The sequence below is a fragment of the Callithrix jacchus genome, chromosome 6, assembly GCF_049354715.1.
Source record: "Callithrix jacchus isolate 240 chromosome 6, calJac240_pri, whole genome shotgun sequence".
In the NCBI taxonomy this organism is placed as follows: domain Eukaryota; kingdom Metazoa; phylum Chordata; class Mammalia; order Primates; family Cebidae; genus Callithrix; species Callithrix jacchus.
This window is the reverse complement of record NC_133507.1, coordinates 88,336,603-88,353,768: the sequence shown is the minus strand read 5'-3', so window position 1 is coordinate 88,353,768 and position 17,166 is coordinate 88,336,603. Positions and strand designations below refer to the sequence as shown.

At 34.8% G+C, this 17,166-nt stretch overlaps 1 protein-coding gene and 1 non-coding gene across 5 annotated transcripts in view; both read right to left on the bottom strand.

Moving 5' to 3' along the window:
• Positions 1 to 17,166, bottom strand: part of LRP1B (LDL receptor related protein 1B) — a 1,941,900-nt gene that overhangs the window by 1,823,671 nt on the left and 101,063 nt on the right. The window lies entirely within an intron of this gene.
• On the bottom strand, positions 12,373 to 12,479 carry LOC118154902 (U6 spliceosomal RNA). The gene has a single exon (XR_004745154.1). It is a non-coding gene; the product is annotated as a U6 spliceosomal RNA (small nuclear RNA).

Below are 17,166 nucleotides of genomic sequence, written 5' to 3'. Positions count from 1 at the left end.
AGAAATGCCATTTGACCTAGTAATCCCATTACTGGGTATATACCCAAAGGATTATAAATTATTCTACTATAAAGACATATACACATGTATGTTTACTGCAGCACTATTCACAATAGCAAACACTTGGAACCAACCCAAATGCCCATCAATGATATACTGGATAAAGAAAATGTGATACATATACACCATGGAATACTATGCAGCCATATAAAAGGATGAGCTCATGTCCTTTGAGGGGGCATGAATGAAGCTGGAAACCATCATTCTCAGCAAACTAACACAGCAACAGAAAACCAAACACTACATGCTTTCACTCATAAGTGGGAGTTGAACAATGAGAACACATGGACACGGAGTCGGGGGAGATCACATACCAGGGCCTTTTGGGTGTTTGGGGAATAGGGGAGAGATAGCATTATGAGAAATACCTAATGTACATGATGGGTTGATGGGTGCAGCAAAACACCATGGCAGGTTCATACCTATGTAATAAATCTGCACGTTCTGCACATGTATCCCAGAACTTAAAGTATAATTGAAAAAAAAAAAAAGAAAGAAAGAGTAAGTGTGGATGTGAAGGGAAATCAAGAAAGGAAAACTGCATCTGAATGAGGTGGCTTTGTTACCCTAGGATTGTGATATAGAAAAAATATGTAGAGAAAAATATTGCATATTAGGACTAGGAGAACTAGTTGATAGGTATTTAAAGAGGTAAGAATTAGTAATATGAAGACTAAAAATAGAAATAATAACCTTAGAAACACGAACTCAGTCATCTGAGGCAGGAAATTGATGAAATTGATGCCATAATAGAGCATATGTCTTTTTCCTTCTGCAAGGTATTTTCCCATTACTTAATATACAGGCAGATATACTGAAACATGAATTGCGAATGTGTTAGTGAGAAATTAGCCTTTTGTTATGAATATATTTATGTAATATATTTTAATTACAATGATAATTAATTATGTGGTAAGTGATAAACAATTCTGTCCCAATGATATATGTTGCATTCTAGTATTATCTGATTTTAAATGTGGTAATTCCTAGTTATGTTGGTCTTTGTTTAATCTTCCAAGTTCTCACATGTTGTAAGGAGTATGGCATATGGTAGGTGCTCAATATATATTGTTTTGAATTATGGGAAAATATTTGTGAATTGTCATTCGGTCACAGTGGTTCACACTGGTAATCCCAGCACTTTGGGAGACCAAGGGCGAAGGACTGCTTGAACCCAAGAGTTTGAGACCAACCTAAGCAATATAGAGGGATCCTGTCTCTATAAAAAAATTTAAAAATTAGCCAAGCATGGTGGTGCATGTCTATGGTCCTACTGGGAGTCTGAGGCAGGAGGATTGCTTGAACCTGGAAGGTCAAGGCCACAGTGAGCCATGTTCTGGCCACTGCCCTCCAGCCTGGGCAACAGAGTAAGAACCCTTCTCAAAAAAATGTTTGTAAATTGTTCAGTGTGAGACAACAATGTTTCCATTTGTGCTCATCTACCTACTTACAGGCTCTCTTTGTTTTTTTCGGTGTTTCCATAATTATCCCACTTTACCAACAAAGCATGAAGACATGATAGCATGCTCATGCATTTTTAATGGTCATTTGTAGTATAAGTAATTATATGCTATACATAAGATTTCTCTGTGTTGGTGTGAAAAAGTGAACGTCCTTTATGTGGCTAGAATGAGGTATCAACTAGTATTTATGTGTTTTACAACAAATTGTTTGTCACTTTCTCTGATTAAAGGTGCCCATAATAACATTATTGTCATCATTCTTCTTAAGTTGCAGTTGATATTTAAATCATGCTGTCTCCTTTTCCTGGAATGGCCATGCCATTTTTTAAATAAATGTCTCCCTTCAGCTGGAAATGAATAACCAAAAGTCAGCCATATTAATATATAAACACTTCAACTCTAAACTTTATAACATATGATAGAAGTGTGAATTGCAGTTAATCTGTTTGTAATAACTTCCTAAACAGAATATAATGTGATTCAAAATAACAGAAAAGAGTTTATTTTAATAGGATATTTTGGTGGTTCTTTTATTTACTTTTCTTACATTGTACATTTTTATATTGTATCTCTAATAATAAAATCCAAGCCATATTTATCATAGCTTTCTGTTTTTGCCTAATTTTATCTAATTTCCCTTGAAAACAATACACAATCTTGACATAAAATACTTTTAGTTGCAAAGTCTGCATGAGTTAGACTTTTATCTACCTCAAAAATATTTCCGTGTTCATATAGATTAAGTCAAATATAGAACTGAATAATTACTGAATTAGTATTTAAATCTAATGAAATTCCAATCCTGACTTACCTCTTTTTTTCCCCAGAAGCCAGATTCAGAGGTTTCACTCGCAAGATAAATGCCCATATTCTTCATTTCACATCACTTTCTGGATAGATATGTCTTATGTATGTATATTAATTGTCTGTAAAGATCTTGAATTTAATTAAAAGGCACAGTAAAATTCAAATTAAGTTATAGTTTTAGATTACATATTCCTGGGAATGTTATAGCTTTCATATCACTGGCTTTTTACTGTTTCATAGAAAAGCTTTATTAAAAAGGCTTTAAAGTGAGATTAATTTAAGTTTAAATTGTCACTTGCAGAACTCTTTCAGCTAGCCTGAAGCAAAATTACATCTAATTCAAAATTGGAATAAAAGATTTTAGTCCTTTCAAATCTTTAACTGGTGCTAACCCTCATTTCATTTTTAATTTTCACAATCCACAGAGAAATTAACCATATTGTGTAGACTATCAGTTAGTCTAAATTAGTGAAGAGGAATGCAAGTGTATGGTGTGCGAGCATATGTTAGTTCAGTAGTTTAGTGGTGGAAAAAAATAAAGTAAGTTTGCTAACTATGATACAATATAACCTTGGGATGTTCTTTGACTCCTCCCTTTCTTTTACACCATACATCTACTCTCAGAAAATTGTATGAGCCTTATCTGCAGTTTCTGTTCAGGAACTTACCACTTCTTATCACCTCCAATTCTATTACTCATTCCAAGTTACTATTGTCACTTGCTTATTGTATTGGACTCCAACTAGAGTCTACTACATTCTACTGCTTCCCACTTCTATCCTTCCCCATTGAGGTCTATCTCAATCCAGCATCCAGAGTGATGCTGCAGAAACACAATTCAGGTTTTGGTGCGCTTCTGCTCAAAAACCTCCAATGACTTCAAATTTGCCATAGTAAAACCAGAGTCCTTGTATTTGCAAACATTGCTTTATTTTTTTAATTAATTAATTTATTATTTTATTGTACTTTAGGTTCTGGGGTACATGTGCAGATCATGCAGGACCGTTGCATAGGTACACACATGGCAGTGTAGTTTGCTGCCTCCATCCCCCCGTCACCCACATCTGGCATTTCTGCCCATGTTTTTCCTCCCTGACCTCCCCACCCAACCCCCTTGTGCCTCCCTTGGCCCCTCAATAGACCCCAGTGTGTGATGTTCCCCTTCCTGTGTCCATGTGTTCTCATTGTTCAACGCTGGCCTATGAGTGAGAACATGCAGTGTTTGATATTCTGTTCTTGTGTCAGATTGCTGAGAATGATGGTTTCCAGCTTCATCCATATCCCTACAAAGGACTCAAACTCATCATTTTAATGGCTGCATAGTATTCCATGTTGTGTGTGTGTCACATTTTTCTTGTCCAGTCTATCGTCAATGGGCATTTGGGTTGGTTACAGGTCTTTGCTATTGTAAACAGTGACGCAGTGAACATACGTGTGCATGTGTCTTTATAGTAGAACAATTTATAATCCTTTGAGTATATACCCAGTATTGGGATTGCTGGATCAAATGGAATTTCTATTTCTAGGTCCTTGAGGAAGTACTACACTGTCTTCCACAATGGTTGAACTAGTTTAAACTTCCACCAACAGTGTAAAAGCGTTCCTATTTCTCCACATCCTCTCCAGCATCTGTTGTCTCCAGATGTTTTAATAATTGCCATTCTAACTGGAGTGAGGTGGTATCTCAATGTGGTTTTGATTTGCATTTCTCTAATAATCAGTGATGATGAGCATCTTTTCCTATGTTTGTTGGCCCCATATATGTCTTCTTTTGAAAAGTGTCTGTTGATATCCTTCACCCACTTTTGGATGGGTCTGTTTGTTTTTTTCTTATAAATCTGTTTTAGTTCTTTGTAGATTCTGGATATTAGCCCTTTGTAAGATGGGTAGATTGCAAAAATTTTTTCCCATTCTGTTGGTTTCTGGTTAACTCTAATGATTGTTTCTTTTGCTACAGAAGCTCTGGAGTTTAATTAGATCTGATTTGTCTGTTTGGCTTTTGTTGTCAATGCTTTTGGTGTTTTAGTCATGAAGTCCTTGCCTAGGCCTATGTCCTAAATGGTTTTGCCTAGGCTTTCTTCTAGGGTTTTTATGGTGTTAGGTGTTATGTTTAAGTCTTTAATCGATCTGGAGTTAATTTTAGTGTAAGATGTCAGGGAGGGGTCCATTTTCTGCTTTCTGCACATTGCTAGCCAGTTTTCCCAACATCATTTATTAAACAGGGAATCCTTTCCCCATTGCTTGTTTTTCTCAGGTTTGTCAAAGATCAGATGGGTGTAGATGTGTGGCATTTCCTCCAAGGCATCTGTTTTGTTCCATTGGTCTATATCTCTGTTTTGGTACCAGTACCATGCTGTTTTGATTACTGTAGACTTGTAGTATAGTTTGAAATCAGGTAGTGTGATGCCTCCAGTTTTGTTCTTTTTACTTAGGATTGTCTTCGCTATGCAGGCTCTCTTTTGGTTACATATAAAGTCTAAGGTGGTTTTTTCCAGTTCTGTGAAGAAGGTCATTTGTAGCTTGATGTCGGGATAGCATTGAATCTATAAATTAATTTGGGCAGTATGGACATTTTCATGATATTGGTTCTTCCTAACTATGAGCATGGAATGTTTAATGATTTCTAACATCTGGGACAGGATGATTCATTGACTTCCACCTGTTCCTCTTCTGGATTACTCTGCCCCAGCCAAACTCCCATCTCAGGACATTTCCAAAGTCATGCCCTCTCCCTGGAATGCAGTGCTCCAGATCTTGAATATCAAATTCTTGCTCAAATGTCATCTTTTCAGTGAGGCATTACTTCACCACTGGATTTAAAATTACAATTTCCCTCATGACCACAATCTCCACTTACATTCCCCTGCTTTATTTTTTCCATTGCCATTAACTCCTTCTAAAATATCACAACCTTTTTTTTGTTATTTTTAGGTATCTGTCTCACCATATTAGAATGTAATCTCCAAGAGAGAAGATATTTGTGTTGGTTTGGCTCGCAGATATATCCTCAACAAAATTATAAAAAGGCTTTGAGTACAGGCAATCAAGGAACAAGGTAGGGACAATCAATCAAGATGCTTTGGTGGTTCACAGGACCAAATCCATTGTCAATGGTTTAGGAAATGTGTCAGAAATTAGGTGACATTTCACAAGAACCCTAAAGGATGAATATAAAGGTCCAGATACTGGGGAGGCCCAAAGCATGCTCAGGGGTATCTAGGTCCCTCAGACCTTCGAGTACACAGAGTAGAGTTTTGGAAGGGGGCAAACACATATTCTGAGCATTTGATGTAGGACCTTGACCACTGAGGAACTTATATTCCTTACAGATTTTCTGTTTTATTTTTGTTCCCTTGAGATAATCTAAGATAGTATATTAATATGTATAGGCCACTAATCTATTAATACAGTTCAGAATAAAACAGCAACTACAAACGAAATTTTTCTCTGATTCTACCATCTCCTGAATCATTCATCTATCATGTTTTCTGTTTTCTGTCCACTCACTGGTTACAATTTTTTTTTGTACTTCTAACCACAGAGAATGTTCAGTGAGTAGCTCAGCTAATTAGAACTTATTTCCAGCCTGTGTATGAAATGGAGTAACTAAAAATGACTAAATAAATTTTAAAAAATAAGGTTTCCCAGTGTGTGAATTCTTGGTTCTTGTTGTACGTTTAATTAGAATTGGATTAGAATCAAGATCAAGGGTGGTCATACATTTTCTAATTAATTTCAGGATTTAGCATTTGAACTCTGCTGCAAGTTCAGGTCAATTTTACTTTCTTGCTCTCTTGATTCTTGCTAGAAAAGCAAAGCAGCTAGTAAATGTTCATTCTAGACACTAATTGCAAAGTTCTAAGATGTACTTCTGTGAATGACAGTAAGTACATGTCCCCACGAAATAGAACGTTCCCTTTGAATTTCTACAAAAAGTCATTGAATCTTAACATTATAATAAATGCTAGCCTCATATTAAGTAAAACAAACTTTTGACAATGCAGTGAAGAAAACATATGTTCTCCTTTTTAAACCTCTAATACTTGGCATTCCCATATGCACCTTGCATTCCAGAGACATAATGATTCATAAGCAACGATAATTATAAGTGAAGCATATAATATTACTGGTGACACTATCAATTTCTCTCATTTATTTACTGCAGACAAATTATGTTGAATAGATTTTTAAGATTTTAAAAAATCTTCGTGTGTGTGTGTGTGTGTGTGTGTGTGTCACAGTGGAAAAGAAAAAGGCCCACAACAATTTTACTTGACTTTGTAAATCATTGTGTTACAATTCATAGAGCTAATGAGGATTTAGTTGAGAGGAAAAAAGTACCAGCAGATACCTAGTTTTTCACATTTGCTTTAGCATTTTAAATATTGATGCTAATAAACTATATATTTGTTATTTTGTGAATACCACAGTAGTAAAATGATCTCCATAAAGAAAGCACAAACAGGTTTAATCTCCTTCATCAAGGAGAGCTTTTATGTTTTTATTTGATACTTAAGATTGGTGTTAACTCTAATTGGAATATAACTTCCTATAGAAAACCTCTAGTGGTATAATTTACCCGCAAAAATTAGCTGCCCTGTGGAATGTTGCAATGATATTAAACAGAAAAAATAGATATTTTAATAATAACAAAAGTATTCTACTTTTAAAATAATAATAATAATTTGAAAAAGGCTCATACATTTCACTCTGTGGAAGATAGAACAAAAAATATACTATTTTTGCATAGGAATGAAGAACATATTTAAATATTCTCAATCAGGTGACCTTTTGTTTCACTGCATGATATTTGTCCTTGTTAAGCTCTGGTGCCAAAAGATTATTGCATTTTAAAGCCATTTCAAGGCTAAAAATATTCAGAATTTCTACTTTATAAAAATGTAGATTTGCATAAAGTGATTTAAACTCTTAAAACACAATGAGCATGAAACTAGATTTTTCTTATTACAGTATGACTTGTGAATGTCAGATCAGAAGTGTATATTTTGTTATTATTTTTATAGGAATATAATGAAAGTTCACTAGGTAGTTCATATATTTAAGAATATCTAGCCACTTCTAGGCCAATTAAATCAACTTGCTTTGTTCTTCTGACATGAGCAAGAAAAAAAATAATGGAAAAACAGACTTTAAAATGAGATCTTTAAAACAAAATGTAAAAAAATAAACAACAATAAAATACTGTTTACTTAGGAATAGATGGTATTATCTCTAATGTGTTTATGCTTGAAAAGGTAATTGTAGAAATTTGAAACACTTTATTATTATTATTATTTGCTTTGTTTGAAAAGGTGAGTAGTTTGTATAAGAGTACACTTATTTTTGATGTTGTTCACGGCACATACTGAAAAGAACTTAAACTACAGGCCTCAACTTATTTAAGGACATGACATTCAATGGATACTCCTTACTTGGACATTTCTATTACTGCACGCTATAGCTCATTCTGTACAGTGTTTTCTTATTAAACCATGTGAAAGTGACTTAATAAACAAATCTCACTAATTTTATTTTATTTTATTTTTTGAGACGGAATCTTGCTCTGCTGCCCAAGCTGAAGTGCAATAACAGGGTCTCTGCTCATTGCAACCTCTGCCTCCCAGATTCAAGCCATTCTCCTGCCTCAGCTCCCAGAGCAGCTGGGATTACAGGTGAACACCACCACAACCTGCTAATATTTTGTATGTATTTTTTAGTAGATATGATCCATCCACCTCAGCCTCCCAAATTGCAGGGATTACAGGCATGAGCCACTGCCCCCGGCCAAATCTCACTGATTTTATAATGCTGTGTCTAAAAGACCACAGATAAAGATTAGTGGAAACCAGGTACTGCAAACGCACAAACCGCTAGCACATCCTTTCTGAAGAATTATATCTGAATCAGTTGGGAATTTGCTCTTGTTCAGTACCTTTCTATCAACAACTTTACCCTTCCCCTAGTGCTAGCTTTGACGGAGAATTTTCTATAGCTTCTGATGTGTGTACTTATCCTTGCCCACATTTTCTTATATCTAATGAGCTGATGCAATAAGTATATTGTTACCTTCTCCCTGGCCCAATTTCCATGTCCCAGCTTAGTCTATGACTACTTTCAGAATAATTCCTTATTTCTTGGTATCCATGTTAATTCTTCATCTCAATGCCTTAGAGTGTGTATAACCCAGCTCCCTGGCATGAATTTGTAAGGTTCAAATTCACATATTCTTTCTTTTTAATAAGTTGATTTCTACTTTATGTCAAGGCTGAATACCCCAGTAAATTCATGAGGTTACCAAGATTAAAAGCACACACAAAGCAAAACATGGTAGACATGTTCTTTGGTACATTCTTCGAGGTCAATACTTAAACGAAATCAATACTCTCAAGTTAAAATAAACCAACACTTGCTGAAGAGGCCAATGGTTGGGAATAAAGGGAAGATGTTACTTCTTCCAGAACCCTTCCCATTTTAATATAAGATTTCTGGATACAAAATGCCTTAAGCCAAGTACTGAATTTCTAAAAGTGAAATTCCAGGCACAATGGGAAGCTGATGAAAAGGTAGTTTGAGACTGGGATGTAGAGTTACCACATAATTCTCACATCTCATATAGGTAAGTATTTGCCTTCTACTGTTTTGTGATAGTCCAGCCCTGTCTCTATGAAACATTTCATGTGGCTATCAAACAGATAGCTTTACCCCCCTTTCCCTCTAGATTTGCTTTTAATTTATATAATAATAATAGAGTATATTATTATTCTCAGTCTTTTAACAAAATAGAATATGCCTACCCAGTTAGTAGAATATTAAATCCATTTTGGTCCATGCAATCAGGCAGCTGTTCAATAAAAAGAAAAATTATGTGTGGAGGTTTGTAGCCTCCTAATGCAGCTGTGACTGGAAGGAGTTTGCCTGATAGGCGAGGCAGCTGTATGAAGAGTTTGGGTCACATCTCAGTATGCTAGGAAGTAATTAATTATAAAATCAGATTATCATTTGTTATAACCATTAAAACGTCTGTACATCTGGTCCAATAGTCCTCTCTATTCTGGTGGTTATCCTAACTCCTTTTTCAGCAAACCTTCACATTTCAATTATTTTAGCAATATAGGGCTTGGTTCCTAACTTTGACCTGCAACAGAGTCACCTGGAGGACTTATTAAAAGACAGTTCTGACCCTTGCCTTGGAGTTTCTGATTCGGTAGATCTAGGAAGAGTTTCCTAAAAAATGATGGTTCCTCTCCTTTCCCAGGTGATGCTGAGGCTGCTGGTACAGGGATTACACTTAAGAAATAAGCAATAAGAATTACAATTGAGACCTAGTTTTTTTGATTTTGCTAGAACCTCTTTCTAGCAAGTTCTTTAACTTCCTTCACTTTTCTAGTAGCTTGTCATGTAAATAATAAGCTGAATTTTTTTTTTTTTGCTCTCATGACACAGAATTGCTTAAAGAAATGAAAATCTGTGTGACACAGTCCTTTAAAATCTCAGGTTAATTGAATTTTCTAGGTTTTCACAGCTACTCTTAATCTGATTTCCCTTTTTGCTTTCCTTTTTGACTACCTGTCATTCTTTTCTGATATTCCTCCATAAATACGTATCTGCCTCTTGAATACACATTTAGATATTTCGTTCTTCCATTTGGTTATTCAAAACCTATTCATTGAGCATCTATTAAATGGAGATAAAGAGAATACAAATAAACAGTATTGCTTTCATAAAGGGTCGTGCATTCTATTTGAGGACAATGTCTAAAAAATTAATAACATTAGGCAGTGATGTGTGTGGGAACAAAAACCAAAGCAGAGAAAATTGACATTTTTTGATATGCATATAATCATACATGTCCTTTGTTCCTAAATGAATTTTTCTTATTTGCATTACTGGGTACCATTATTATCCTGTCATCTAACTCTCCTTTCTCTCAAACTTTCCTCCCATCCCAAACACTTCCCACACTCACTCAGTCAGCAGGTGACTTCTACTTCCACAAAACCATTTCAATCTGTAGTTGTTTTACAACCATTTTCAGTCAGTTTTTAAAAAATATTTTACCAGGAACAGTTTAATATCTAACCTTAATACCACACCTTTCTGTTAGACACACTTATGAAAACAATGTTTTAAGTCAGATCATGGTGCTAATTCAACAACACATTTACTCAGTGAGGCAAGTACTTTTATTTTTTCCATTTAGAAATAAGGAGACAGAGGTATTTTACAAAGGCAGAAATTTGAATCTAGGTATTCAGAGGCCAGAACCTGCACTTGTAACAATAGTAGGATAGTGTGGTAATAACCGTGATTGAAAGAAGGAGATACCAAGTGCTATGTCAGCAAAGAACAGGACAATTAACTCTGCCCAGAGGATCTCAAAATATTTATCCTAGATGGGTCACCCTGGTGGGTATTCTGTCACCTGCAGCTTGAGCATGCCTTTACATTAAAATTTCCATAAAAGCAACTCTCTTCCTATATATATTTTAATCCTTCCAGAGCATACATTTCACACCATGTGTGTGATAATTTATTGAAGAGTTGATTGATTAACTTAGTTTTCAAGTTTTCAAGAATACCTAAATAGGAAAAAGCTTTATGTACTATGGTGAGGAATGTGCTCCATGCATTTGAACAGAAGGCTAAAGCAGGTTTTGAATTACAATGATAACAAGGATGAATAGATTTGACCTACTACCCGGCATCTTCCATAAATTTCCACTCTCCATTGCCTATACGCTCACAGAGAATGAACAGGGTAAGCCGAGCTATTACAATGGTAAGAAGAGCCAAAGAGAAAGTCAAAGCAGACATGAGCTAGACCTGACAGTTATTTGGCCTATGAAATGATTTAAAGAATAAAGGAGATCAACATTTCAAAATCCTGTCTAAAAAAACTCTGATATTTTATTTTTGCCTGCATTTTGGAAACTGTCACGACACTGCCACCTTTAAAACATTGCAACAGCTGTGCAAACTTTCATAGAGTTTGATGCACATTTTTACTCTCATTTTTAACTTAAACAACACATCTGTTAAGATATGAGTCTCCCTGTGCTTCAATCAAGTTGCACCATTTTTCTTTCTTATCTTATGTGCATAACCACATTGAGATAGTTGAAAAGAAATGCCAGGTGACATTTTAATTGTTCTGAAGGATTGTTTCTGTGACCAGCCTACCAAATCATAATGGTCATATTCCATATTGAATGAATCTATGTGATCAATAACACCTTAGAGCTTTTCCAAATAATCATTTATTATAAAATATATTTCATATATATGTATACTTTTTTCCATCTCAACAAAACTCTAGTGACTAAATTTAATAAATAAACCATATTCAATTAGGTAAGCTTGTTGAAAGGCTAACTTAAAATCTTTTTCCTAGACAGTGATGCAAGTTGGCATTTACGCTATAGCCAAACAATCAAAAGTCTGTCAGGCAGTAAATACGATGTTTTGGTGGGAATTGGGGGAGGCCGGCTATCTATAAATGTGTATTGCCCACACTTATCTTAAATAATGATGTTACAGGGGAGATTAAAATCTATAGTTTGGCCAGTTACATAATAATATAAACTTATTTTTGTTTTCAAGTATTAATTTCTGGTGCTGCTGGGACCAAGAATGGCTTGTTTTTCATATTTTCTGATGGTACATCTTGTCCTTCTCATATGAACAATTGCTTTTCTCCTATGACAAGGAAAGAGAAACATGAGCACTGAGCCAAAATTTCTCAAGTTGACAGCAAGTATGACTTTTATGGGTGTTACAAGAAAATGATCTATTCACTTGTAGCAGCTAGAAAAGATTTTGTAATTCAACCAGATTGTGAAAGGTCACCGTTACTCAGTTGAAATAGATGAGGGGAATTTGCATGCACTTTCTGTGTGCATTGTAAGTCACATATATCTGGCCATGTGAATACTGCTTCCCGTGGAGAGTGGTCAGACTGCTGTATTCATCCACTGCCAATGTACAAATGAGAATCCTCAAATTTGAAAAAACCCAACACACTGTCTAGTTCAATCCTTTCCTTTTTAATATGGAATTCTTCAGGAATTTGTGTGTCATCCTTGCACAGGGGTCATGCTAGTCCTTTCTGTATCATTCCAATTTTAGTATATGTGCTGCCAAAGCAAGCACTTGTTTTTTTAAATTAAGAAATTCTGATTTATATAGGTTGTTCTTTTTCCAAATACTACATTAGAATTAGGTTAAAAAGTGAGCAGTAAAGACTAGCATTTCCAATTTCTTTAAAGGTCTTTCTACAATGGTCTATAAATATCGTAATTGTGTAGTAAATTAAATGAGGAAGACATATTTTTACCTTTCTACATCAAGAGAATGGGATAAAACATGAATGCCATATGTTCTACACTGTCAAACAGGCTAACAGCTGAATTTTATCAAGTACTTATGTGCCAGGCCTTGTTCTAACTTCCTTACATAAATTTATTTATTTATTTCTCACAGTAATCCACTGAGAGAAGTAATATCATTAACATTTGTTAGATTAAGAAATTAAAACACACAGACGCACATATGCATACACACATGCACAGATTAAGTAACGCACTCGAGACAACATAGCTTGAAAGTGATATCCAAGGTAAAACTTCAGAGCTTGCATTTTAATAGCAATGGAATACTCTCCTAGTGACTTTGTAATAGATACCAAGAGTGACATTTCTTTTATTCAAAATCTGTAGCATTGCTCATTGGCTGAAGGCAGCTGTCTGTTTTAGAAATCTTGGTTACATTATGTATAACTAGTACTTCTCTATAACACAGAAGTTAGCAGGATAAAAATTTATGTTAACCGTTAACATTTATTTAATAACTCATTCATTCACTAAATAAGTATTTACTAAGTCATTATTATCCTAAGGATCAGTCCTAGTCCATGAACAAAAGCAAATCCTTCTCTTAAGGAGCTGGAGAGAGGGGATATGTTGTTTGGTTTACTTTAAAAACAATTTACATACACTATAATGCTCTCTTTTTGGTGCAGAAGTCTGTGAGTTTGACAAATGCACACAGTTGTGTTGCCATCAAGACAATTAAGTTATATAACAATTCCATTACTCCCAACAGTTCCCTTGTGTAGCCCCTTTGCCATCAAACATTCTACTACCCCCAATACATTTACAAACACTGACCTATTCATTTTTTTAGTTTTACCTTTTCTAGAAGTCATAAAAATGGAATTATAGAATATAGCAGAATTTTGATTCTGGCTTCTTTCACTTAGCTGAATGTATTTCATATTTGCTGTGTGTATCAATACTTCATTCCTTTCTTTGCTGAGTAATATTCCATTGTATGGATGTACCACAGTTTGTTTATCCATTCACTGGTTGATAGGCATTTCCAGTTTGAGGCTATTACAAATAAAGCTGATATAAGCATTTATATACAAATATTATGTTAACACAAGTTTAATTTCTCTTAGGTAAATGCCTAGAAGTAGGGTTCATTGGAAAGTATAATTCTGACTTTATATAAGAAAGTGCCAACTATTTTCCAAAGTAACTGTAACATTTTGCACTCTCCCCAGAAATAGGTGAGTTCGAATTTCTTCACATTCTCACTAACACTTGATGTTAACAGTTTTCCCCCAGCCATTATAATAAAAAGTGTGGTGGTATTTCATTGTGGTTTTAAATTGTAGTTTTCTAACAACCAACCATGTTGAAGCTTTTCAAATGCTTATTTTCCTATCCTTTTATCTTCTTTGGTGAAGTGTTGTTCAAGTGTTTTGCCTTTTTTTTTTCTTTTTTATTTTTTTTCGAGAATGAGTCACTCTGTCACCCTGGCTGAAGTGCAGTGGTACCATCTCGGCTCACTGCAACCTCTGCCTCCCAGATTCAAGCAATTCTCCTGCCTCAGCCTCCTAAGCAGGTTGGGATTATAGGCACATATCACCATGCCTACCTAATTTTTATATTTTTAGTAGAGACATCATTTCACCGTGTTGGTCAGGCTGGTCTCAAGCTTCTGACCTTGTGATCTACCCACCTCTCAAAATGCAGGAATTACAGGTTGAACCACCACTCCCTGCTTCTTTTGCCTATTTTTTATTGGATTGCTTTCTTATTGTTGACAGATCTACTTTTTCACTCCCTTACTCATCATTCTCATCACTGATAATGCCTAAGTTCTTCAATGACTCCCCTTCTTCTGTCCCTACACTTGACCCATCCTCAAAATCACCTAATGAACTTGTTAACAGTTTCTAGGCCCTATCTCAGAGTTTCTTAATGAGAATCTTCAGAGGGTAAGACCCAGAACCTAAAAATATCTCTCTATATGGAGATGCAAATTAAGACCACAATGAGATATCACTGCTCATTTGTTAGAACAGTTAAAAAATAATTTAAAAAATAATGACAATACCTAATTCTGGTGAGAATCTGGAGCAGCTTTACTGAAAGTTGGCCAGGTATCAATAAATACATGTCTAAATCTTACTGATTTTATGTATCTCAGAACTTAATGATGACTTCTATTATATCCTATTCTTAGAGTTATCTCATCCCAGAACAATAGGAATAGAAAATATATAATACATCTACTAGCAAATTATTTCTATATGCAAAGAAATAAACATACTTGTATTCAGAGAGGTGAAGGGAGAAAGTCCCAAGAGAGAAACAATTTACTAAAAAGGTAGGACAATAACAAACATCTGGCCCGTATTCCAGAGCTATTCATGAGTTATTCTGAAAATGTCTCTCATTTGTAAACCCTTAGCCTCCAACATTTCAAGCATATTTGTGTCTGTAGAAAGCCCACCATATTTTTCTTCAATATGTTTTCCCCATAGTATCATTTTGTTAAAACTCTTATCTAAAATTCTCTAACCCTAAATTCTTCATGGTTTCTGGAGATCTTTCTTTATTTATTTTTCTTTTTACCTGATTTTTAAAACTACCTGATGCAATTAATTTCTATTGTGACAAAAAGACTAAAGAAAGTTAATTCATTAGACCTCATAATAATACTTAATTGTTACTCAAACTGGCTAAACACTGACCTTAACTTCTTTTCTATCAATTTTTCACTCTCTCCCAAAACCTTCAAAATATACTAATTGTGTACATTTTAGAAAAAAAAACCTCTGCACATTACATTTATATTTGTTTAATATTTGAATTTTAATGCATCTGTATGGTGATCATGTATGTGTGTATTCAACATGTGGATATTTCTTACATGGTAAGCTCCTAGAGGGCAGTGAATAGCATGCATAATGTAGCTCCTTAAGGTATTTCGCATAAAACCTGTTGCAATTATGCTTCTCATCAAAGTTATAAAGAAGGCTATAAAAGGATGAATCATTAAAACTCAGTCAATATTTACTTTTTATGTTCATTAAGGCAAGAAATATAAATTGGATAACCACTGCTAAACATATTGATGGTTGTAATTTAAGTAAATTTATGGACTTGACTATTGGAGGGCTTATATATTTAGTAATGATTTTCATCCTTAGCTCATTATATAAAGCTTTAAATGATAAATGGCCCTAGAATACTTTCACAATTAAGTTGATACTGAGAAAATGATGAAAATGAGATAGCTGATATCTGTGGGCTAAGAAATTATGAAGGAATAATTTAAAAAGAAAAGTAAGCTTTACCAGTATAAGCTTTACCTGAATTACTAAATTTAACCCTGAGAGCATATATTAAAACCAGGGGCCCAACTAATAAAGGCAGGAGACAGATTTGTGTTGAGGATGGAATGGGGTGCAAGGCAAGTAAAATAAAGTTGTTTATGTAAGATTTTTATTAGAGATGATATGCCTGGGACTCATGACCTAGAAAGAAATCACTCCTGATGCCAAGGGCAGCCCTTGGTTATATTAGTTATCTTAAAATTGGGGCTGGTTGTTCTAAATATTTAGTACCAAGCAGTGTCACTAAAGTACTTTAGCTTGTCCCAGCCACAATTTATTAGATATTTGAAATCCAAATGTTTCTCAGTCCCATTCAAACCTATTTTTATCTCAGCTGATGTCACAATTTTGTTCTTGTAGACTTGTCAAAGCTTTTTTTTTTAAGGTTGCAGCATAATTTCAAGCTCTTCATGTTATTTCTTATACCCCCACATATTTTTACTCTGAATCATATAGTTTAAGTGTTTGTCATATGTGTGCTTTTTACAAGTCTTCACACCAGTCTTCTATTTATTGTTTCTGTGTTAACTTTTCTCATTATGTGATATGACATAGCTTTCTTTCTCTCTGTGTGTGTGTATAACAAGATAAATGTTCATATGAAAGAGACAGACAAACATAAATCATTAAATCACTGGAATAGTTTGCATTATGATTTTATTGCTGAACTAAATATATCTAATAAAAATGGATATATTTAGAGAAAGGCTGATTTTATTGATTTATTGGTAAGATACACTTAATGTATTGACTTTCTAAAAAAAATGACATATTGTCAACTCCTCTTCCCATTTCCCAGGCTGTCTTGCCAAACTTCCTACCTCCATTATTCAACATCTGATTCAGTTTGAATTGTGCCCCTAATTTTAGGTGTTGAAATGTTAACCCACGGTCTCTCAGAATGTGATCTTATTTGGAACTATAGTCACTGAAGATGTAGTTAAGATGAGGTTATACTGGAGTAGAATGGGCCCCTAATCCTATAGGCCTGGTGTCTTCATAAAAAGAATGCAACAAACATGCACACAGGGAGAATGCCCCATGCAGACTGGAATCATGCTGCTGCAAGACAAGCCATTACCAGAAACTACGAGGAGACCTTGAACATACCCTTCCCCAGCACCTTCTGATGGAACATGGCCCTGCCAA